A 12,795-nucleotide genomic window follows, 5' to 3' on the forward strand; every position below is an offset into this window, starting at 1 on the left:
ATAAAGACATAGAGTGTGTGTTTATTATTGTTATTTTATTTTTTTAATTTTTATTTATTTAATAAATTTATTTATTTATTTTTGGCTGCATCGGGTCTTCATTGCTGCATGCAGGCTTTCTCTAGTTGTGGCAAGCGGGGCTACTGTTTGTTGCGGTGTGCGGGCTTCTCATTGCAGTGGCTTCTCTTGTTGCGGAGCACAGGCTCTAGAGCACAGGCTCAGTAGTTGTGGCACACGGGATTAGTTGCTCCGTGGCATGTGGGATTTTCCCGGACCAGGGATCGAACCCCTGTGTCCCCTGCATTGGCAGGCAGATTCTTAACCACTGTGCCAACAGGGAAGCCCCTATTATTATTATTTTAAAAACAAATGTTCTCAAGCCGTTTCTCAGCTATTTAATGGAGATAGCTTGAAACAGCCCATGAAACATAGCAGAAGACAGATGTAATGGAGATATTATGGTTGAATTATATAATTTATACAAAGATTAATTTTCCCCAATCAGCAATAAAAAAGACCAGCCAAGATGAGGGGACTGGAACCTTTGCCCAGGAAGCTTTGGCATGGACAGGACAGTGTGCTTGATAGGAAATTGTCAGGGTGAGACTGCTACAAAAGACCTAATTTATATACCATCAATAGTCATCCAGTTACTCTTGAAACCATTTGGGTTAGGTCATGCCTAAGGGTCCTCCAGAATGCAACAACGAGATACTCTGACATGCTTTGATAATTCTGTTAAGACATAATTTTTTTTAAAAAAAGGTAAAATCATGACTCTCATTCAGATATAAAACTAACATATGGTAAGTATTTAACTCATTAATGAGGAAGCTGTTCAGGGTGTTAAAACTAGTTCAAAGGAGAAGATAAAACCTCCACAAATTTATATGGATAAAGGGATGTTGAAATGAATGGGCAAGTGGAAGCACATTTAGCTTCCGGGGAAGTCAACCAAACTTCTACAGGACAGCACAGAACCTGCATTTTGCACTTGTGTTAGTTATCTACAATGTACACAGTTGTAAAATGCCTCTAGAATCAGATAACCTAGGAAGGCTGTGCTGGGTGTGGGCAGTGCATAGTTTTCTGTTGAAGCACAAAATCTCCCTTGTCATTCCTATTGTTAAGAAATGATAAAGGAATTATTTAGCTGTAGAATTTTAAGATAACAGGTTACATATAACTGTTTCTTTTGGAGGAAAAGACTGTCTCTTGATATTTGTCTCTTGAGTGGAGGCTTTATGATAGCAGAGAATTTGTATTTCCTTGCTGGCTTCTCTGTTTTTAGACCCATTAGCAAGCAAATTATTTAAAATCTTTGGGCCTCAGTTTCCCTACTCTAAAAGAGGGACAGTACTATTATTAACTTCATAGGATTTGGGGGAAGAATGAGAATAATCCGTGAAGGGTGCTTAGCACAGTGCCTGCTATCCTTATTTTTACTGATTACAGTCTTTCATCATGCTTTTTATTTCTCCTACACATACATGTTCCCTCCCTTCTCTTTTTCTACCCATTTAACTGACTATAATAAAGAATAGATTTATAGTGTTTTTGAAAAAATAATATAGATAGGGTCTATGCTTCCTGGTCTTGATTTTGAAATTGACTCCCTAAGTTGTTATGCATTCCTTTGTATTACAAAAATAAAGCACTCTCCAAAACATATTTGTTTTCTGAATACTTCCCATCATCAGTTTTAGAACAGCTAACCCTGAATTTAAATTGAAAAATGTGGCTCCTTTTCTCAGGTTAATGGCCAGAGAAAGCAGGCTCTAGAGTGGGAAAGGCCCAGAGAGGGGTCCTTCCAGGGGTGCTAGGGACAGGACTCGCCGCCTGGAGAGGTCACTCTCGGGAGTCAGGACTGGGAAGTCACTGGTGAGTGTATCCCCGTCTGACTCCTTAGACCCCAGGGGTCACAACCAAGGGCCAGAGAGTCTGCAGCAGGCACAGGAAAGAACTGACCGCAAAGCTCTGCCCACGGCAGGTAGTGCAAACCTGCCTTTGGGAAGTTTTTTTCCTTTGGGTCGGGTGGAGGGGGTGAATATTTTCAAACGCGAGGAGGAATTCCTGGAGGTCTCTGGGTCAGGATTCCTGTGTGGATTTGACCCCATTGTCACCAGCGAAGCCCATTAACAATTCCCGGGAAATAGAAATAGAATCTGGGTGATAAAGTCTAACCTTTTTTTTTTTTTCCTTTTCCTTTATGCTTGGTCTAGTTGCACTTGCTCAGAGGTGGTCGCGCGCACAGGCTTTGTACCAGGCCCTTCAGACCACAATTCTTGCTGTGAAACGGCTATGCCCGGCACCTCAGTTCCGGAGCGTGCGCAGAAGCGCTGCACGCGCCACTGCAATTCAAGATGGCGGTGGGGGCGGGCCGTGTGCAGAGACGCTGCGCCGGGAACGTGAGCAGCGCGCCCAGTGCCCGCCCCTGGGTAGCTTCATCCCGTCCCTGCTGAGGAGATCCCTAGAAAGCAGTCCACTCCACGGCCTGTCCGGGAGAGGGCTGACTCTACAGAGCGAATGCTCACCTCTCCGTTTTGTGACGGAAAGATAAAGCTTTCCTTTGCTTCTGAACCAAAGTCGGTCTCGTTCTCCTGGCTCAAATGACACCTGGCAGGAGAACGCTTGTTGGGGCCCAGCTGGAAAGGCCCAGTGCCATCAGCCCCAATTTCAGTTCTCCCACCTTGAGAAAGTGCCAGATTATTCAGGTGAGGCCCACAGGCACCCTCCCCTTTCCTTAGCAGCCTGAGTTTTGGAGGGAGGAAGGCACTTGAGTAAGTGCTTTGCTCTGAGTGAACCAGGATGGGGAGGGACCTTTTATCTCTAGGCAAAGTTCAGGGAAAGGAGAACAAAAATATTGCTGTGTCTAGGCTTCCTTTAAATGTATGGTAACTGGAGTGATACCCTGGAGAGAGCTGTTTTTCACTCCACAGTTCCACTCCGATCACTTAATCTGACTGTCAGGCTGAGCGGGGGCGGGGGCGGGCGGTGGAATCCTGGGAGAAAGAACCATCATTTTGATGCCTCAGGAAACAGCGACGATTAGATCTCAGCGGTCAACCGGTGTGTAATTGGGATTTTGGGGCTGGGAGAATACAGTCAGATTTACACAGGGCTCCTTGCCTCTGGGCATTCTTTCTTTCTGCTATCATATCATCTCTGGAGCAAAACTGCTTGTTTTAGCTCTTGATAGAAAAGTAACTTCCCATTTCCGTTTTTCACAGGCAATGTGTAAACAATAAAGAAAGTGATAGGCTGTCAATATGTGTAGCAATACCTACTTTTGGCCATACTTGGTGCCATGGAGAGAGACAGTAGAGTAGAAGATCTGAGTTTGAGTCCAGTTCTACACTGTTGTGACGCTTCTACAATGGGGATAATGAAACCTGTGATTCCAACCTCACAAGGCCATGAGAATGAAGAATGGTAAATAACCAAACATTCTTAAGCAATAAAAGAACCCACATGCAGGAGAGACCCCAGGCTGGGATGTCAAGTGGGTGAGTGTGTTTGTGGAACACACAGATTTCAGGAGACTTGGGGGCCCAAGCAGTTCTGCTTCCTGACCTAAGAGCAGGACACCCCTTGTCGCCACAGGGGCCCAAGGCAGCTGCCAGCCACCAGCAGAGGGAAAGGTCTAGCGCCTAGCTGGTCAAGGCTCTCCTAGAAGGCATAGAGGGAGTGCTAAAGTGCCCACCTTAAGTGGTTTATAGGTGTCAGGGAGGAAGAAATTTTCCTCTACCATTCTATGTTCTTCTGACTGGTCTAAGAATTAAATCGACAGGAGACAGATTAACAGGAGAAAAAGTAAACAAAAGTTTAATAACATGGGAGAGACCCAGGGAAACTGAGTAACTTGCCAAAATGGCCAAAGCCCTCCCCTTAAATACCATCTTCAGCTAAAGACACAAGAGGATGTTGGGGGTAGTGGTTTGGGACTTAAAAGGAGAGGAACGCAATTCACGTGAAGATGGAAAAGCAAATGTTTGTTAAACAATCATTTGCTGGACCACACAGAAACAATGGGACACAGAGTGGACTCTGATCTCTAGGCCCTGCTGTGTTTTTCCTACCACACTTACCCCATATTCTTTGCAGAGATCTCTGGTGATAGCTGTGTTCTGGAAACAGGCCCTCTGTCTAAATTCTTTTAGGTAGTTAGGGAGAAGGTCACAGTTTCTTCCTGAGTCTTTTGGGCTTTAATTATTTTCATCTCAAAATAATCTGCGTGTCAAAGAGACCTTTTGGGGTGGCAAATTTTGGCTCCCCTACATGGGCTTCAGCAAGGAAACCAAAATATGAATGGGCTACCTCACAAAAATAATACCTGCAGACTTAGGAAGTAGGGGTCAAGGGCAGCTGAGATCTAGTGGGAAGCAGGAGAGCTGAGGGCTATTGCAATGAGGGAATTCCTGGGGACCTCACCCTTACTCGCAAGTGGATAAAGCCTGGGAATTTTAGTTATTAACGTGGTAAGGAATTAATATTACGATGAAGCTTGCTTTAGGTGTCTCTCTGACTCTCTTTGCTGGCCCTTCCTGTCTTTGCTGCCCACTGCCCCCAAACTGAGTTCAGAGCCTTTGAACTGCCTTCAACCTCCACCCTCCCCCTCAGGAAAATTGCTGCTTGGTTTTGCTTTCTACCTGGAGACCCAGGAGGAGCGAGGCCTCTGTACACAAGTGAGATCCTCCAAACAATGCATGTGGATATTAAAGAGAAGCTGTCAAAGGGCTGAGCCCTGGGAGTTTCAACACTTGGAAGTTGGGAAAGTGAGGAGGCAGTTTTCTGCTTTTGCCAAATTATTTCTTAAGAACAAGTTCTTAATGATAATGAGACAGGCTGGGACCTGGGACCCTTTGCTGCAAGTGCTGCAGTGCTTGCACCTGGACACACCTCTCCTCGAGCAACAGAATGCAAAGAAACTATAACGGACTAAAAATAACTCTGTGCATGCGCAGTTGGGGCAAATTCTGGACAAAAGATACAAAAAGACCAGACAACCCAACTGCCACTTCTGAAGAGCCAGGAGCAAAAGCAGGGTACTACGCATGCCCCCTGCACTCAACACCACCAGAGCCTGGGCAAAACATCTAAGCCATCCCTCCAGTCCGACCCCTGGATACACCCCTACCCCCACCCCCACCCCATATAAGGAACCAGCTTGCCCCCCACCCCCTCAGGGAGCAAGCAAGGGAACCTATTACTTGTTTTTGCTCCCTCCTGCTATAGCAGGAGCCCCAGTAAAGACTTGCCTAAATTTCTTGTCTGGCTTCTAATCAATTTCTATGGATTGCGGAAGGCCAAGAACTGTGGTCAGTATCAGTAACATTTCTGGTTGAAGGGTGGGAACAATACTGCTATAAATGAATGTATGAGTCAATTTCTGGGCAACTTCACCATCATTGAATATTAGCATTCACCCTTTTTGTTTTGTTTTGTTTCTTTTAGAATATGTAAATCGTCATTTTCAGACTGCTTTCACTTACGTTGCTTTGATTTCTGGTGAGTATTAACATTTACCCACTGTTTGTCTACTAACTATTTCCCTTATGGGAATGGTTCTGTCTTTTACCTATTTATCTTTGGAAATCTTAACATTTATCTTACAAATTTGAATTAGCTATTTTTGATAGATCTTAATTCCTTGTATGTTTGATAAAAATATTTTCCCTCTTAAAAAAATATCTTTTGTAATGCTGATTTTTATAGTGCAATCATTTAAATAGCCTCAAAGCTGATAAAGTTAAAATTCCCCCAGACAGGTGATAACCCTTTTTTTTCGATTTTCTGCAAGTTCTTCCATAATTAGATTTTATATTTAAATCTTTAATCAACCAAAGCTTATTTTGGTGAATGTTTTATTTTTAATAACTTTCTCTATTATAAAATCAAAAACACGGCAAAAAAGATCCATAATTTCACCATCCAGAGATAAGCACTGTTGACATTTTTGTATAGATATCTCTAAATTATTTTTCCTGTTTATATATTTGTTTTTCAAAAAATACCTGCTAACATACTTTACAAACTCTTTAATAACCTGTCTTAACAACATATTAATGACATACTTCAGTGGCATTAAATATTCTTTTAAAATATTGTTTGAAACAGCTATGGTGCATTGTATTCTATAGATGTGCCATAATTGGCTTCATTCCCTATTGTTTTTTATTAACTCTCATGTATCTAAGATATCACTATTAGTAACAGCGCTGGTATAAACATACTTAAGCATAAATCTTGGTCCCCGTTTCTGATCACTTCCTTTGCTTAAATTTCTTAAAGTGGAATTGCTGAGGTAAAGTTATAAATATATGTACATATTTTTTTTACCTTTTCTTATATACTGCTATGTTAAGTAAATGTATATCATCTTAAGTCCTCATCAATGGTGAATGGGTGTGCCCACCCTTCCCCCTTGTTAATATTAGCTATTAACATTTTTGAAATTTCATGCTCAGTTGATAAGCCAAAATGGTATGTGTATGTTTTAATTTTTTTTACTAGTGAGTTAAAGTTGAATTTACCATCACCTCCATTTTTATTGGATATTTTCTTTCTTTCTGAATTACCTGTTAATGATGTTTATGTATTTTATACAGTAGTTTATATATTTTTATGTATTTTAAAATTGAGGTGCTTATTAAACACTTTAGTAATTTCAAGTACACAGCATAATTAATATTTGTGAATATCACCTTGCTACACAGATCCACCAAATCCTAATATTTTGCTGTATATGCTTCCTATTTTTGTTAAGAAATATACCTGTATACCTCTGTTCCTCTACCCTAACCTAATTTCATTTTCTCCTCCTCAGAGGCAACTCCATCCTGAGTTGGTGCCTATGAGTTTCATCTTTGTTTATGTTTGCAACATAGGTATGTAGCTATAAATATATAGCATATTTTGTATAAATTATTATACTCATCTATCTGCAATTTGTTTTTTCATTCAACATTATATTTTTGAGATTACTTCTGTTGATAAAACTGCTATAAATGGCCCCATTGTATGAGTATATCACAATTTTTTCATTCTGTTGTTGGATATTTGTGTGGTTTATTTTTTGTGTGTTTGTTTTTTGCTATTAAAAACAATGTTGCAACACACTTCCATCTTCCACAAGTGAACTTCTAGAGTTTACGCCTAGAAGTGAAATTCCTGGCTTGTGAGATATGTATCTCTTCAGTGTTGCTAGATGTTGATGGTTTATTCTTCAAAATGGTTATACCAATGAATACATCATCAACAAAATGTGAATGTTTCTCCAATTTTTCCACATCATCACCAGCACTTGACAGTGCTGGATTATTTCATTCTCACCAGTTTGATGGATGTAAAATGGTATCTCATTGATTTAATTTTTATCTTTCTGATTACTGGTAAGGTTGAACATATTTTTATATGTGCTGTTGGTCATTCAGATTTCCTCTGCTATCCACTGCTTGCTCATATCTTTTGCCACCTTTTTATTAGTTCATAAGTGTTTTCCAGTAAGAAAAATATCTTCTCCCTGTTTGCATTGTCTTTTCACATTTCTTGTAATGTCTTTTGTTGAACAGAATTTAAAATTTTCATGTAGTCAGATTCATCAGTCTTTTCCTTCAGGAACATCCTGTAGGGGAGGTAAAATTTTACCTTTATACTCTTAGGGTTTTTTAGCAGGGTCTGAGAATTAAACTGATATAAGACAGACTAACAAGAGAAAAGCATACAAATTTATCTAAGTGTTACATGACATGGGAGCCCTCAAAAGACCCAAAGAAACGGTGAAACTTACAATCTTTTATACTGGGTTGAACAAAGAGAGGCAACTGTGGAAAAGTAACTAAATTATGAAGAGAGGTTAAAGGAATGTAAAAATTATTTTAACAAGGTCTGTTGGTAAAGAATTCTCTTGGCTTTGATTCCCCATTGGAAAATGTTTTTCTTCTGTTACTGGGAAGGCATCTTCCATATGGGAATTTTTATCTCCTGTTTTAGGAGGAAAAGGAGAGATAAGAATGCCCTTCTCACATCTGATGTTTTTCAAGTGCCTGTAACTTAAAATAATCCTTATGCCAAAGTGGCATATTTTGGGATAGTGTATTCTGTCACCCTCCAATCCTTTGTGTCTTCATTTCTTCAATTTTTCTTTTAAATCTCACCAAAAAAAGAAGCAATTCTTTTTAAAAAGGGATTCTGCGATTTGCCATAATCTTTCACATTCCTAGAATTTACCTTTATTGGTCACCATGCGCTCTTGTTACAGCTGCATTCTCTAAGTTCAGTTAAAAATGATTTTTCTGCCTATGTTCATTGGGTCTGACATGGTGAAGTGATTGGTAAAAGTTAGCAGATAGATGATATGCACAAGCCATTCCTACCCTGCATGCCCTTAGTAGATGCTGCTAATTGACTGCATTAGTTTCTTCATTTATATGTATTCCCATGTATTCATTTATTCATTTATCCAACAACTATTTTTGGAAAATCTGCTATGTGCCTGAGTCTGCTTCTAACTTTTTCAAACCAGTTGTATTGGAATTGGTACTTGTGCATGTTTACCGTCCTAAGCCTATGTGTTTATGCATGTGTGTATGTGTGTGGTATGTTTTACAGATCTGTGGATGAGGATGATAATTATCTCTTAGAATGAATTGAGTATCAGGTCTTGTTTCTCTGTGATTTGGAACTGACTACGTGGTATGGGAAAATCTGTTTGTTGAATTCATAGAAATATTATTCAGTGTATTTGTTTAGGTCATACTTTTTTTGGTAGATGAGGTATTTCTTTAATAACTTTCTCAATTTCCTTCTCCATCATTATTTTCATGTTTTTGTATCTTGTTTTGCCAATTTTGCCAATATATTGTCCATTTGACTAAACATTTCAAATTGATTATAATAAATTGTGCATTGCAATAATTTATATATATATATATATATATATTTTTTTTTTTTTTTTTTTTTGCGGTACGTGGGCCTCTCATTGTTGTGGCCTCTCCCGTTGCGGAGCACAGGCTCCGGACGTGCAGGCTCAGCGGCCATGGCTCACGGGCCCAGCCGCTCCGCAGCATGTGGGATCTTCCCGGACCGGGGCACGAACCCGTGTCCCCTGCATCGGCAGGCAGACTCTCAACCACTGCACCACCAGGGAAGCCCAATAATTTATATTTTAAAATCCTTTATATCAGTTGTTAAATCACCAGTCTCCTTTTTAAGTTTGTTGATTAATACCTTTTATTTATTATATTTACAAGGGTTTTAATCTATCTTATACTCTTTTCAGAGAATGAGCATTTAAATTTATTGCTTATTGCTACCAATTTTCTATTTTCTAGCTTATTTCTATCATTCATCTTTATTCTTTTCTTTCTGTTTTCTCTTATGTTGACATTCTTCATAAGATTTTAAATCAAGTGCTTAGTTCACTTATTTCTTATTTCTAAAATAAGAGCACATAGATCTATATCTTTGCCTCTGAGTCTTGATTTGTTCATACCCCCGTCATTTTTAATAGGTGGTATTTTCAATTTTATAATATTTCAGAAATTATTATCATGTCCTTAATATTCTACTTGACCCTGTTGCTTAGGAGAATTTTTGTTGCTGTTGTTAGAAGTTGTCAGCCATTTATTTGTTTGTTTTTATCGTAAATTTTTGTTTGTATATAATTTTAAACTTGCAGAAATATTAAAAACTAGATTCACCTTTAGCCAGATTCACCATTTGTTTGTTTCTATTGTTCTCTGATTGCTTTATAATTCATTCTCCATATATGAATTTTTTTTTGAACCACTTGAGAATAAGTTGCAGATGTACATACATACCTAAATACTTCAATGTATATTTCCTGGGAGAGACATTTTCTCTTATAAAACTTAGGAAATTTAACAGTTAAGAACATTGGAAAATTTCATTTTGATACTATACAATTTTCTAATTCCATAGTCCATATTCAAATTGTCAGTTATCACAATATTGTTTTATATATATACTATAGTGAGAGTATATATACTATATATACTATAAATTATGTATAACAAATAGAAATAAATTTATATAATCTATATTTAAATTTATAATTAATTTATATTTAAATTTATATTTTATTTATTGTATATAATATATATTTTATATATATATAGAGAGAGGGTGAGAGAGAAATTGAGAGTATTCTAGAATTTACCATACTGAAGATGACAGTGGCAACAGCTGAAATATCTGAATGTTTACAGAAACTACTACAGATAGGGCACTCTATTAGTATTTATTTTCTTCTTGTACTATGATCTAAAGTTCATATTTATTTTCATATTTACTATTGTTTTATTATGAACTTACTATATATTCAGAGTAGAAAAATAACACAAAATAACAATAATCACCCCAAATTTCAGAGCCTAGAGACAACCATTGTTAGTATTTAGATGTATATTTTCTAGACTTGTGCTTTCAATCAACAGAATTTCTGTGGACTTTCTGCTAGTTACTTAATGATTCTGTTAGGAGGCTACCAGTTTCCTTATCTGTAAAATTATGTTAATAAGAGTACCAACTTCACAGAGTTGTTGTGAAGAGTAAATAAGATCAAGAACGCTCAGGAATAGAAGTATATTAAAGCATATTAAATTATTACATGTAGAAGGTAGTTGTCATTATCTGCTAGTATAGACATCATGCCTTGCTTTGAAATTTGAAAATATCATTCAAAGCAAGTTTCTTGGCAATATCATATAAAGCATGATCTTAAAACAAAGATCTATGTTCAAAATGGGGGTAATCAGCTCCATCCTTTTCTCTAACCATGTCTCAAACTTCTCTCTGAGATAATGGGAGTAACTTACAATAAAATGGCTGAGAAGCAGTGGTCCAGGGCCCCTGACGTGTTCCCAGGTTTCAGTTCAACTGTCCGTCGCTGCTTCTGGCTGCACTGTGGAGTTTTACAACTTGACTTAAGTTCAGCCCTGTCAGAAATCACTGCCTTGCTTTCCATTTAATTAAGCAAGCGTTTAGGTTGTACAAATAAGTTATTTGCTCCCATAATGGGTATTGAAGCTGGCCTGGCTCTTCTCATCAGGGGGGGAAAAACTGAAACTAAGGAAAACAAACGAAACAATGGTGGGTTTTCTACTTCCTGGATCGTGTAACTTGTGCTACATCCAATGAAAGCCATCTGGTGGGCACCCAGACATGAGGACTGATTCTCAGCCTGTGGTTCTCCTTCTAGCCGTCCTCCAGCCCCTGCACAGCTGGAACCTCTGCATCAGTTACAGCTGCTAGGAATTGAAACTGAATTCTTAACTCATTTCTGCTCCCGAGGACCAAAGAGGGACAGAGAGGAAAGCTAAGAAAGTCTGAGGTTTAAACTACAGCCCATTTTTAACTTTCCAAAATGGTCTTGGTATTTTTGGATCCAGATAACCTTAAATCAGACAATGCTGTATTACCATATTGAGGAATAAATATCCTATAATATTATAATCTGATAAACTCCAGAATAACTTGATTTATTTTTAGTTGCAGGAGCTTCAGGTCTCTGATGGCTTCTCTTTGATCAGTCAAAGGGAGATACGGGTTCACTTCCCACCTCATGCAATAGAGCAGTTTTCTTAAACTTCTCTGATAATAATAATCATTTCATCTCTTGTTAAACATTATGTTTCCAAGTCTCTCCCTGGAGGTTCTGATTCAGTGCATCTGGGATGGGGCATCAGATTTGTGTTCTTAACGTGAGAAAAGCTTGGGAAAAATCAGAGTAGAGGGAATAGTCTGTTTTTAGAATCAGACAGCTGGGGGCTGAAATCCTGGGTCTTTCACTTACTAGTTATGTGGCCTTGCACATATTACTTAACCTTCCATAACCTCATTTGAAAAAAGTGGAGATAAAAACATCTACCTCAAAGAGTTGTTGAGAGGATTAAAGGGACTAAAGCCGTTTATAGCATCTACTTTTCTGAGGCTGCTAAATCATTTTCACTTGGGTTAATTTGAAGATTATCTGTGAACTTATTTAGCACACAGGCATAATGGTTTTTTTTTTTTTTTTATCTTTTCCATTTGTTCAGCAGATGCTTGTAAAGCTTATATTTATTTATTTATTTATTTTTTGGCCACACCACATGTCTTGCGGGATCTCAGTTCCCTGACGAGGGATTGAACCCGGGACATGACAGTGAAAGCCCGGAATCCTAACCACTAAACCACCAGGGAACTGCCTGTAAAGCTTTAATTGTGTGCAAGAAACTGGGGTTCTCAGAACCCACTAAGCACCTCCCTGATGGTATGGTGTGTCCCCCTGGCCCACCCCAGGCTTTTGAAGGGACTGCCCAAATTTCTTGTGTGTGTGATTCTCTGGGGCAGGCTCCTAATTATTCAGGGGGCTCCCTGAGTTTAGGAGTGTAATTGTCTTATCCTCCAATTGTACTAGAAATTCCAGTTTTCTTGAATCCAATCAAATATATGTATATATATTTTTTCCCTCTGTAGTTGAGGCAATTCCCCCCCTCCAGCTTCATTGAATTATTATTGATATATGTATGTTTAAGGTACACAATGTGATGATTAGAGACATGTATACATTGCAAAACGATGACCACAATAAGGTTAGTTAACATCTCCATCCCTTGACATAGTTATGTTATATATTTTTTACTTGTGTGGTGATAATATTTAAGATCTACTTTCTTAAAAACTTTCAATATATTATACAGTATTGTTGATTATAGTCACCATGCTGTGCATTAGATCCCTAGACCTTATTTATCCTTTAGTGGGGAGTTTTGTACGCTTTGACCAACATCT

General features: G+C 38.5%; 1 protein-coding gene across 1 annotated transcript in view; it reads right to left on the reverse strand.

Moving 5' to 3' along the window:
• LIPC (lipase C, hepatic type) overlaps positions 1-11,090 on the reverse strand; it is a 177,577-nt gene extending 166,487 nt beyond the window's left edge. Inside the window, exon 1 of the mRNA XM_032624809.1 lies at positions 10,839-11,090. The gene's annotated coding sequence lies outside the window, so the exon portion shown is untranslated. The remainder of the gene's footprint in view (positions 1-10,838) is intronic.
• Positions 11,091-12,795: the final 1,705 nt, after the last annotated feature.

The sequence above is a fragment of the Phocoena sinus genome, chromosome 2, assembly GCF_008692025.1.
Source record: "Phocoena sinus isolate mPhoSin1 chromosome 2, mPhoSin1.pri, whole genome shotgun sequence".
Lineage (NCBI taxonomy): Eukaryota > Metazoa > Chordata > Mammalia > Artiodactyla > Phocoenidae > Phocoena > Phocoena sinus.